The 11,565-nt window shown below is 47.8% G+C and overlaps 1 long non-coding RNA gene across 1 annotated transcript; it reads right to left on the bottom strand.

The window, feature by feature from the left end:
- Positions 1-8,594: 8,594 nt before the first annotated feature.
- On the bottom strand, positions 8,595-9,364 carry LOC140076032 (uncharacterized). Its single transcript, XR_011849501.1, has 3 exons — positions 9,244-9,364; positions 9,012-9,107; positions 8,595-8,919 (listed from the first exon to the last, which is right to left on the bottom strand). It is a non-coding gene; the product is annotated as an uncharacterized lncRNA (long non-coding RNA).
- Between the last annotated feature and the right edge of the window lie 2,201 nt (positions 9,365-11,565).

Genomic DNA, 11,565 nt, shown 5'->3' with positions numbered 1-11,565 from the left:
GTGGAAGTTGACATCTGGCAGTCTACAATCGCTCTGCGCTGCTGGTAAACTTTGGATAACATGGTTAATGTTGAATTCCACCTCGTGGGCACGTCGCTCAACAGTCGGTGAGCGGGCAGTTGGAGGCGGCGCTGCGCTGCCCTGAGAGTGGCAGCATCTGTGCTGGACTTCCTGAAATTCGCACAGATGCGGCGCACCTTTGTGAGCAAATCAGACAGATTGGGGTATGTCTTGAGGAAACGCTGAACTATGAGATTTAACACATGGGCCAGGCATGGCACATGTGTCAGTCTGCCGAGTTGCAGAGCCGCCACCAGGTTACGGCCGTTGTCACACACAACCATGCCTGGCTTCAGGTTCAGCGGTGCCAGCCACAGATCAGTCTGATGCCCTGTAATAGCTCTTGGGCGGTGTGCCTTTTATCGCCTAGGCTCAGCAGTTTGAGCACCGCCTTCTGTCGCTTGGCAATGGCACTGCTGCTGTGCCTAGAGCTAGCGACTGATGGCGCCATGCCCACGGATGGTAATTCAGAGGAGGTGGTGGAGGAGGGGTGGGAGGAGGAGGAGGCATAGTAGGCCTTTGAGACCTGGACCAAGGTAGGCCCCGCAATCCTCGGCGTTGGCAGTATATGACCAGCCGCAGGGTCAGACTCGGTCCCAGCCTCCACCAAGTTAACCCAATGTGCCGTCAGCGATATATAGTGGCCCTGCCCGGCAGCACTCGTCCACGTGTCCGTGGTCAGGTGGACCTTGTCAGAAACGGCGTTGGTCAGGGCACGGAGGATGTTCTCTGACACGTGCTGGTGCAGGGCTGGGACGGCACATCGGGAAAAGTAGTGGCGGCTGGGGACCGAATACCGAGGGGCGGCCGCCGCCATGAGGTTTCGAAAGGCCTCGGTCTCTACCAGCCTATAGGGCAGCAAAGCAATTTGGAGATGTGGACGTTGAGGGCTTGGGTGTGTGGGTGGGTTGCGCTATACTTCCTTTTGCGCTCCAGCGTCTGGGGTATGGAGAGCTGAACGCTGGTGGATGCTGTGGAGGATCGTGGAGGCGAAGATGGGGTTTTCGCACGGGAGGTGTTTGGGCCGTGGTCCTGGGCAGGGGGCTGACTAGCAGATGACACAGGGGAAGGAGCAGTGGTGTGCCCGGCCGGAGGTGAACGGGCTTGGTGCCATTGAGTGGGGTGTTTAGCATTCATATGCCTGCGCATACTGGTGGTAGTTAAGCTAGTAGTGGTGGAACCCCTGCTGATCCTGGTTTGGCAAAGGTTGCACACCACAGTCCGTTGGTCATCCGGTGTTTCTTTAAAGAACCTCCAGACTTCTGAAAATCTAGCCCTCGCCACGGGAGCTTGACTACGGGCAACATTTGGCGCTGATGCACCAGCTCTGGCCCTGCCTCTCCGTCTGGCCCCACCACTGCACCTTCCAACCTGTTCTGGTCGAGGACTCTCCTCTGTCTCAGAAGCACTGTGTTCACCCAGCCTATCAACCCAGCTTGGGTCTGTCACCTCATCATCCTCCGATCCCTCAGTCTGCTCCCCCCTCGGACTTCCTGCCCTGACAACAACTTCACCACTGTCTGACAACCGTGTCTCCTCATCGTCCGACACCTCTTTACACACTTCTTCCACTACGTCAATAATGTCATCATCACCCACAGACTGTGACTGGTGGAAAACCTGGGCATCGGAAAATTGCTCAGCAGCAACCGGACAAGTGGTTTGTGACTGTGGGAAGGGTCCAGAAAACAGTTCCTCAGAGTATGCCGGTTAAAATGCCAAATTGAGAGGGGGAAGACTGGGGGGATGGAGGCTGAGGTGGAGGAGCTGGAGGAGTGCTGATTTCGGTGACATGGGTGGACTGCGTGGAAGACTGACTGGTGGACAAATGGCTAGAAGCATTGTCCGCAATCCACGACATCACCTCTTTGCACTGTTCTGGCCTCAACAGTGCTCTACCACGAGTCCCAGTAACTTGAGACATGATGAACCTAGGGAGTGTAGCTCTGCGGCGTTCCCCTGCTCCCTCATCAGCAGGTGGTGTCTCACCCCGCCCAGGACCACGGCCTCTGACCCTCTGACGCCCACGTCCACGCCCTCGTCCTCTACCCCTAGCCCTCGGGTTAAACATTTTCCAAATTAAAGTGTAAACTTTAAATTTTTTTTTTTTTGTGTTTATTTTTTTTTTTTTATTTTTTTTAACAAAACGATGCTATCCTATTGCTATGGCTAGTTTCTAACCTACACTGACAGCACACAACTGGATTTTGTGCTGTGCCTGATGACTTTGAGCTATAAAATGAAATAAAGGTAAAAAAAAATTAAAAATCAGCAGACTCTGCCTAATTCTACTCAAACCCCTAATAAATTGTCCCACTTTGGTGTTTGAGGTGGATATGTGTGTCACTAAGAGCTAAACACAACGGTAGCAAGTCTCCCAGCAAATTCCTCACAATATGGTACTAGCTGCACTACTAGTGGCAGCAAGCCCGGCCACAAGCAAACTAAAAAAAAAATGTATTACGTTATTGTAGCCCTAAGAAGGGCTGTTGGGTTCTTGTAGAATCACTCCTGCCTAACACTATTCTAATAGAACACCCTAACGCTTTCCCTGACCAGCAGCAGTTCTCTCCCTAGCGGCATCCAGACACAGAATGATCCGAGCAGCGCGGGCAGCGGCTAGTCTATCCCAGGGTCACCTGATCTGGCCAGCCAACCACTGCTATCGACGTGTAAGGGTACCACGTCATGCTGGGTGGAGTGCAGAGTCTCCTGGCTTGTGATTGGCTCTGTTTTCTGGCCGCCAAAAAGCAAAACGGCGGGAGATGCCATTTTCTCGAGGGGGCGAAGTATTCGTCCGAGCAACAAGCAGTTTCGAGTACGCTAATGCTCGAACGACCATCAAGCTCGGACGAGTATGTTCGCTCATCTCTAATGTTTACATACTGACCAATAGGATGTCATCTTTCTTCATTGTTACTTTCATTTGTAAGAAGATCCCTGTTTGGAGAACTGAACTATCCGCCCCAGGTGAAGGTTATATCAAACCTCCAGTGGCTAGAAAGTTCCAGAGAGAGTGGGGGTAATTTACTAAGGTCCCGAATCACTATTTTACGTCGGGTTTCCCAAAAATTAACGATTTGCAGCAAATTGCCCAGGGTTTTTGGCGTAAGCGATGGGATTGTGGCGCATTGGCGCCGGCATGCAGGCGACGGAAATCGGGGGCCATGGCCATCGGAAAACCCGACAGATTCGGAAAACCATCTACTTTTTTTAAAAAAAATGTGTCGCTCGACACGCGCTTACCTGCACCCAGCATAGGACGGTGAACTCTGACGGACCTCAGCGCAGCAGCGACACCTGGTGGACATCGGCTGCACTACCTTAGTGAATCCTCGACGGAGAACGCGCCGCTGGATCGTGAAAGGACCGGGTAAGTAAATGTGCCCCATTGTGTCCAGATGGAGCGAGAAGCAGAGGTGTCTATGACCTGTTCTCCAGGCCTCCTGCCTCAGCTCAGATCCCTACCAGAGCCTCCATAGAAGCAGTGCTACAAGCCCCTCCAGCCTGAAGCTACAGGAACCCAACTGTAAGGACCCAGACACCATCCCACCGGGGACCTGGCACCAGGACCAGTCACACTGTTACCTTGGTCCGTTGCCTTTGCTGTGTTCATGTTCATGAATGAAGGAAATGTGAGACAAGGGCCTCCCACCTCCCACCTACCCCGGGGATCCTCAGGGGTTGCCCCAGGGGGAACTGTTTCCCTCCATCCCTGGCATCTCCTACTTTCTTGCAATCCACTGATACTGGTCTGGAGTGGACAAGGCCTGTTCCATGTGGACCGTGGACCAGAGCCAGCCACTCCAGTACCAGTGGAATCCAGCTGTGGAATGTTGCAAATGCAGAGAGATAAGAGCACAGCAGTGTGAGGACACGCCCCCACACCCCCCCACACTCATTCAGGGCTTCTATAGTAGCCCGCCTCATGTCTCTCCACTCTACACCAGTACACGAGTCTATTGGGCCAGGACCTCCCCTTGTACTGGTACTCTCCAGGCCTCACTCTGCATTGTTGGGGTCCACACCGGGTCCTGATAATGAGGGGTCTTCTGCATGTACAGCAGCTGCTGAGCCCTGGACTTGCAGCCCTACAGTATTACGCAATCCTCTTGTGTCAGCACTTACTGCTTCTCTTTTCACAAATTTCCTAATTTTCCAAGGTAATTTAGGGGAACTGAGTCATCGTGGCGGAAGTCGGGGGTGATTATTTCTTGGTATGTGTACAATACATGTATGTATATATATATATATATATATATATATATATATATATATATATATATATACCATATACTGGATGTACATGGCTGGAGTTTCCTTGGATCCATATTTCTGATATATCCCCGGACCACTTCCCCCATTAATCCCATCGCTAATAACCTCCTGCTCCTCCATCTCCTCCTCGTCCAATACAGACTGAACCCAGATGCAGAAAGTGGTCTATTAAAGGGGCGATTCAGTGGTCAGACCAAGGTTACTGCCGATCAGCTCCCATTGACTTAGCTGCAGTGACTCAGGTCAACCACTAGACATAGGGTGGCGCTGTCTGCTGTTTCAGTTCTCTGTGTATCAGCTGCAGTGGGGGCGCCGAGTGTTGGACCTCCATCGATTATGAAAGAACAGTCATATTTTTGAGATGGGTCATATTTTTGTGCTGGACATCCCCTTTAAGGAAATTCTAAAAATGTGGCCAGGTCTTCTATGTCTCTCTTTACTCCTAATATTTACCCAAATGTTGTATATTATATGGTATAATCTATATGCATTTTAATCGAGACCTGTAGCAACCTCAGCTCTTTGCCAAAATGCTATTTGCCATTATCATGATCTCCTGGGTCCGGGATTGATTATCTGTAGCTGTTTCTTATCAGCCCAATCAGGAAAGTCTCCTCTAGCGTTTGAAGAATTATTTAAAGGACTGTTTCTCTCAGGGTCATTGGCTAAAGGGAAACTGTCATCAGTTTTGACCATAATAAACTGCAGCCGGTGTTGGGCATTGTCCCTGGAGATCTGTGTAACTATACCTTTATGTGTGTAGTAGTAGCAGCAAGACTATACAAAGAGGAATTTAATCCACCTCTGCAGCTCCTGCAAGGGCTCTGGGCGGGGTCTCTCCAGCGTGAAGAGCTTTCTGCTCTTTGCAGTGAACTGTACCACAGCTCCTCCCCTCTGTGTAACTGCTCTAAGTGTCCAATCAAAATCCTGATACAACTTTTACTCCTATTAGGGGGAGGGGCTGTGGAGCAGAGAGCAGAAAGCTCTTCACGTGGAAAGACTCTCCCAGAGCCCTAGAGCTGCAGAGCTGGATAATAACTTCACTTCTCACAGTCCTGTCACTGCTATCAACAAACACAAAGGATCTCCAGGGACAATCCCTACCTCTAGCCACAGCTTGCTATGGTGGAATGAGCTGACAGGTTCCCTTACAGTAGGCAGCTCTTCAGTGGAAACCAGGTGAAGTTGGATCAATACATAAATATAATATAAATATTATACATATAAATAATAATAATAAAAAGTTATAATGTTAAAAAATAAATATCTATACATAATAAAATGCCGTATTATAGATTCCTTTGATTTGAAGGCATAAAATGATGAAGAAACAACCGTGCGGTGATGATACATGACTGGTGCTAAACTATATTTGTGTAACATACAAAGTTATTTCTTCAGATACAATGTAACGTTTCATAAGGCAACAGAATATTGTTTCCTCTGATATTGCAATAACGTATTTTATACTCCAGTCACATCCAAAGCTGCAGTTGCAATTCTTCCATATTCTGTTAAAGTTACATTTTGGGGGGGGAGGGGAGGTACGGAATGTGGGTGAGAGTGGTAGATACATGCAAGGATCTGGGGAGGTTTATTCTTATGGACCCCTCTGCTCCCCTAATGTGTGAGGCCCCCCTCTATATAGACCACTCCCTTCCGCTCTCCACAGCAGGGCCTCTTGTCCACTGGAATTTGTGTCCCTCTTGCACTAGACCCTGATATTTGCTTATATGGAGTCCTGGAAGACGATTCATGGCAGCACCACATGTCTATATTACTCCAGGAGACTCTCCCAGTTATAGCCCCTCAGCGTGGGAGGGAGACAGCACACATAAAATTCACCCTGAATCCTTAGGAGCGCGGTCCCCAAAAGCATCACCCACCTATGATAAACACACAGGGAGACATTAATCATAGTGGGGTCTCAGGTTCGCCTATTTTTGCGCCTGGTTTGTTATTTTTTAGGCTCCTGATCTATGATGGATCTGGTTCTGCCTTAGTAAATGCACTTTGGAATTGTCGTATGTCCCATTCATTTGCTCCTAAATTAGCGCAAATTGTTAGATCTCATTTGTGACCAATAATGAAAGGAAACTGAGAAAATGTGACAGAACGTTCAGGGCGTCATCTCTGCACAAAAACCTATCATTGTGATGTAACTGCAGGGACTAAAAGTTACAGAGATGGGAAAAAAAAATTAATAAAAATTCCTGCTGAAATGAGTCTTTTCCTTTTTTATTATAATGTACAGTAAATGGAGACTGATAATATTCTCAGATCTGTACAATAAGACAATAATCACTCCCAGAGATGATCCCATAGACAATGATGAAGTCCTTACTGGAGAAATGTTACATTTTATAACTGCTCCGAAGTATTTTCCATGTTGCATGGAGGGAATTCTTCATTTGGGACCTAAAATGTATGTTTTTAGTAATGAAAAGGGAAGTTTTTTGGAAGTGCAGCTGCTCAGAGGAGGGGCATTTTCTGCGCCTATTTTGTGCCTTTTTAGGCGCAAATATGTGATAGATCCCGTGCAAACATCTGTATAGGACGCACTCACTATGTCAGATAAGGCGCAGGGACTCAAAACCACTAAGTGCCGAACTTTGCCGTGCGCCAGAAAATCGCGCATAAATGCGCCTAATTAACGAGATGTGCCAGATTTTTGCGCTAAAAGACGCTCAAAACAGTCTAACAGACTATGATTAATGTCCCCCATAGATACAATGGGGCTCATTTACTAAGGTTCCCCGGACCGCTATTCCGTCGGGTTCCACAAATATTTCCATTTTGCACCGAATTGCCCCGGGATTTTGGCGCACGTGATCGGATTGTGTTGCATCGGCGCCAGCTTGCACGCAACACAAATTGGGGGGCATGGCTGTCGGACAACCCGACGGATTTGGAAAAACCGCAGAATTTAAAAAAGGTTTTGTGTCGCAAGATCAAGCACTTACATGCACCGGGAAGAAGAAGGTGAACTCCGGCGGACCTCGGCGCAGCAGCGACACCTGGTGGATATCAGGTGCACGACCTTGGTGAATTGCCAGAGGACACGAATCCTCATCGGAGAACGCGCCACGGGATTGAGACTGGACCGGGTAAGTAAATGTGCCCCATTGTTTAACATGAACTTAAAATAGGTTTGTCATATTTTATAAGTCATTAATTAAACAATTTAATGCATATTTGCCAACAAGAACAAAGAAAAACCACCCACTTGCGTACCGACCAGCACTACCTACCTGCCAGCCGTGACAAGACTTAGGGGGCACATTTACTAAGAGCAGTGCAGTGTGTACTAGGTGCAGTTACCTGTGTAGTGTGCAGGGGGCGCCAGATTCAGGATTTCTGGTTCCCAGTCTTCATGAATCTGGCACCCCCTGTGCTGCTCCTGCACTTTTCTTTGGTGCACCTTTAACGCAAGGATGGACTTTGCATGATAAATCTGGCGCACGGTCCAGCTGAGCACCAGAGCGCCCCCTGTAGTGCAGCAAATTGTGTTGCATGAAGAGTAGTGCAGAGGCGAAACAAAACGGATGCATGTGGCACAAATGCGGCGCTGACACTTCTTAAATGTGCTGCTCGTCTGGCCGACTTGTCATCTGGGAGTCCGGATGGGCATAGTGCATTTGAGCCGGAGATTTAAGTAAAATTGTGTATGGTGTTGAGATTTCCGTGTTTTATAAGGAAGTGAGAAATGGAGGAATAATGAACAGTGAATAATGAACTCCTGTTCCCTAAAATATTCCCTAGTTTATCTTACTGGACAGGCCCCTTCATGATTATTGTATATACAGCCCCCTCACACCCTATGGATTCATTACAGCTCTATGTGGGCCCCCCCAGCAGCTCTGGGCCCCAGCACTTCTCCAGGTATTCCCAGTGCTGGTGCCAGCCCTGTCCCTCTCCATAACCTGTTATTTCCTAGTTTTACCTGGCAGGGAGGGTCCTGCTCCCCTTGTGAAACCAATGTGCCGAACACTCTCACAGATACTTTTATATACAATAAGAGCAGAATAGTATATATACAGTATACATACACATGTACATATATACAACATGAACCACCAGTGTCACTGACATTGAAGGGGTCAGCAGGCCATAGTCCAGGTGACCCTCTGGTGTCTATGAGAGGGACCGGGTAGTGCTCTGCCGGGAACCACCAGGTCACCACCTCCAGACTAGTCCAAGAGATCTCTGTCCTGGATGGTCGGAGAAGGGACGGACGCAGACACAGGAGAGGTCAGGGCAGTAGAATCGGTACAGATACTGGTATAACACAGAGGTCAGACATCCAGGATAGATTAGGACACTGGTAGGTCCCGCACAATGCTTACATACACCTTCACATGGACACAACACTCCGTAGCCGGACCCTAATGAACCATTAATGGGCCGGTGTTATCGGCCATCGAGCAAACTTCTGAGTATCTCAACTCTTTCTTCTCCATTCTTTGCCACGTGGTTCCTAATCATAGACCATATTTGATGTTCTCAGAGGCCGAATGTCTCTGGTATTAGATTCTGTGTCCTGTGTGGGGCGTGACAATCGCTCCAGAACATTCTCTGACCCTAAAACACAAGAGTGTAAGAACGTTTGAGTAGTTTTTAGTTGGCTTCATGGATGCAGGATGGAAACAGTTGGCCATATTTGGGTCACTGACCTGGTGCTAAACGTTCATGTGATGGTCCAACCACAGATCTGGGACTCCCATACCTGCTTCCTCTAGTATGTAATGGGTGGCTGTCGTGGGGCTTTCCTGGATAAAGATAAACTGGATGTCACCATCAGCATAAACCTTCCATCGAAGGTTTGGGTGATAACAGAATGGCCCCATAAATCCTTAGACATACAAACAAGAATCAGGGAGAAGAAGGGTCCACATGGTCCATTACCTTGTGATGTGACTGATGGGCCGTGCACTAGTGGGGGGTCAGCTGGCCATACTAGAGGGTCTGGGCTGGTTTCTTGCACAGACAGAGGTGTCTCCAGGACATACAGATCAAGTCCTAGCCCTATAATACAGAGATATAGCACTTACACGTAATATAGGTGGACCACCCATGGTTGGACATAAAGACATGGAGCTTCTGCAGCTGCTCGGACCTCCCCTACTAGACTATTATAAGAAATTATGGATTCTAACAAATATACAGCTCTGTTATAGCTACTCATCATCGATGGGTGGTAGACGGGTGGTAGATGGGTAGTAGACGGGTGGTAGATGGGTAGTAGACGGGTGGTAGATGGGTGGTAGACGGGTGGTAGACGGGTGGTAGACGGGTAGTAGACGGGTGGTAGACGGGTGGTAGACGGGTGGTAGACGGGTGGTAGACGGGTGGTAGAAGGGTGGTAGAAGGGTGGTAGAAAGGTGGTAGACGTGTGGTAGACGGGTGGTAGACGGGTAGTAGACGGGTGGTAGAAGGGTGGTACACGGGTGGTAGACGAGTGGTAGACGTGTGATAGAAGGGTGGTAGACGGGTGGTAGACGAGTGGTAGACGGTGGGGCCTTGTGTCTGTAGGACGTGGCTTCCCGGGTTGTAGAGAGTAAACATACAACATCTAATTATATCTCATTATAGATGAGAAGGAGGAGCCCCCCAGCACCTGAAATGTCCCTGGGGAATGTAGTTCTGGCCAACATGAGAGACCTGAGGCCCATCTCTGGACCACCTTACCCTGGACCACCCAGTCTCATCCCGGATACAAGTTCAATTTCCATTTTTTATGGGGCATGGATCTCATTTTAGGTGGGGACCTTCCCAAATGTTGTTTCATTTGTCTCATAACCCTGAGCCCAATTCCACCATACCAGGTATAGTGACGTCTTCTCATATGGTGGTCCTTCGGAAAACAGTTATAGTCCTCATACACTACTTCTAAAAAGTAAGATGGCCGCCACCAGCTAGACAGTATTATCCATGGTGTTTGTCTAGAAGTGATATGATTGCATTGTTATGGCTGGGCGGTCATCCTATCAATTATAACTAATGAAGATTCTGGTCTGCGGTGTTTATGTGGTGTCGGGCCGGTCATAAGAAGGAGGACGATCCCTTCCCCGGCCTTCATGTCATGGCTTCTGCTGCTTATATAACACACACCGTGATAATAATCAAAGTAACTTACGCATCTTCGACTTTGAACAATTTATGTGGATGAACCGCTGGTCTACCGGTAGTCCTTCCGCAAAACTAACTTCCGGGTTTATGATAATGTAAACACCACCTCTTTTGACTAAGTTCCTCCTCTACATATAGTCATGTGAGAGACTACGCTCCTATTCTACATACAGTCATGTGAGAGACTACGCTCCTATTCTACATACAGTCATGTGAGAGACTACGCTCCTATTCTACATACAGTCATGTGAGAGACTGCGCTCCTATTCTACATACAGTCATGTGAGAGACTACGCTCCTATTCTACATACAGTCATGTGAGAGACTACGCTCCTATTCTACATACAGTCATGTGATAGACTACGCTCCTATTCTACATACAGTCATGTGAGAGACTGCGCTCCTATTCTACACACAGTCATGTGAGAGACTACGCTCCTATTCTACATACAGTCATGTGAGAGACTACGCTCCTATTCTACATACAGTCATGTGATAGACTACGCTCCTATTCTACATACAGTCATGTGAGAGACTGCGCTCCTATTCTACATACAGTCATGTGAGAGACTACGCTCCTATTCTACATACAGTCATGTGAGAGACTACGCTCCTATTCTACATACAGTCATGTGATAGACTACGCTCCTATTCTACATACAGTCATGTGAGAGACTGCGCTCCTATTCTACACACAGTCATGTGAGAGACTGCGCTCCTATTCTACACACAATCCCATGTATGACTACGCTCCTATTCTACACACAATCCCATGTATGACTACGCTCCTATTCTACACACAATCCCATGTATGACTACGCTCCTATTCTACACACAATCCCATGTATGACTACGCTCCGATTTGATATACAGCCAAGTGAAAGACTGGAAAATAATATCACATGGAACTTGGAAATGTTGCATTTCTTTATTCAGGAAAACTTATTTAATAAACAACTATGACAAAAATTTTCAGAGAAATTTGGAGTTGACCTTTTTTTGGACAGGTTAGAGAAATAAAAAAAAAATTCTTTAAAAACAGAACCACATCCATTCACACTAATACATCCAATTCCCAATCATATTAATGATGCTGAG

Source organism: Engystomops pustulosus, chromosome 8 (genome assembly GCF_040894005.1).
Source record: "Engystomops pustulosus chromosome 8, aEngPut4.maternal, whole genome shotgun sequence".
In the NCBI taxonomy this organism is placed as follows: domain Eukaryota; kingdom Metazoa; phylum Chordata; class Amphibia; order Anura; family Leptodactylidae; genus Engystomops; species Engystomops pustulosus.
This window is presented reverse-complemented; position numbering and strand designations above follow the sequence as displayed.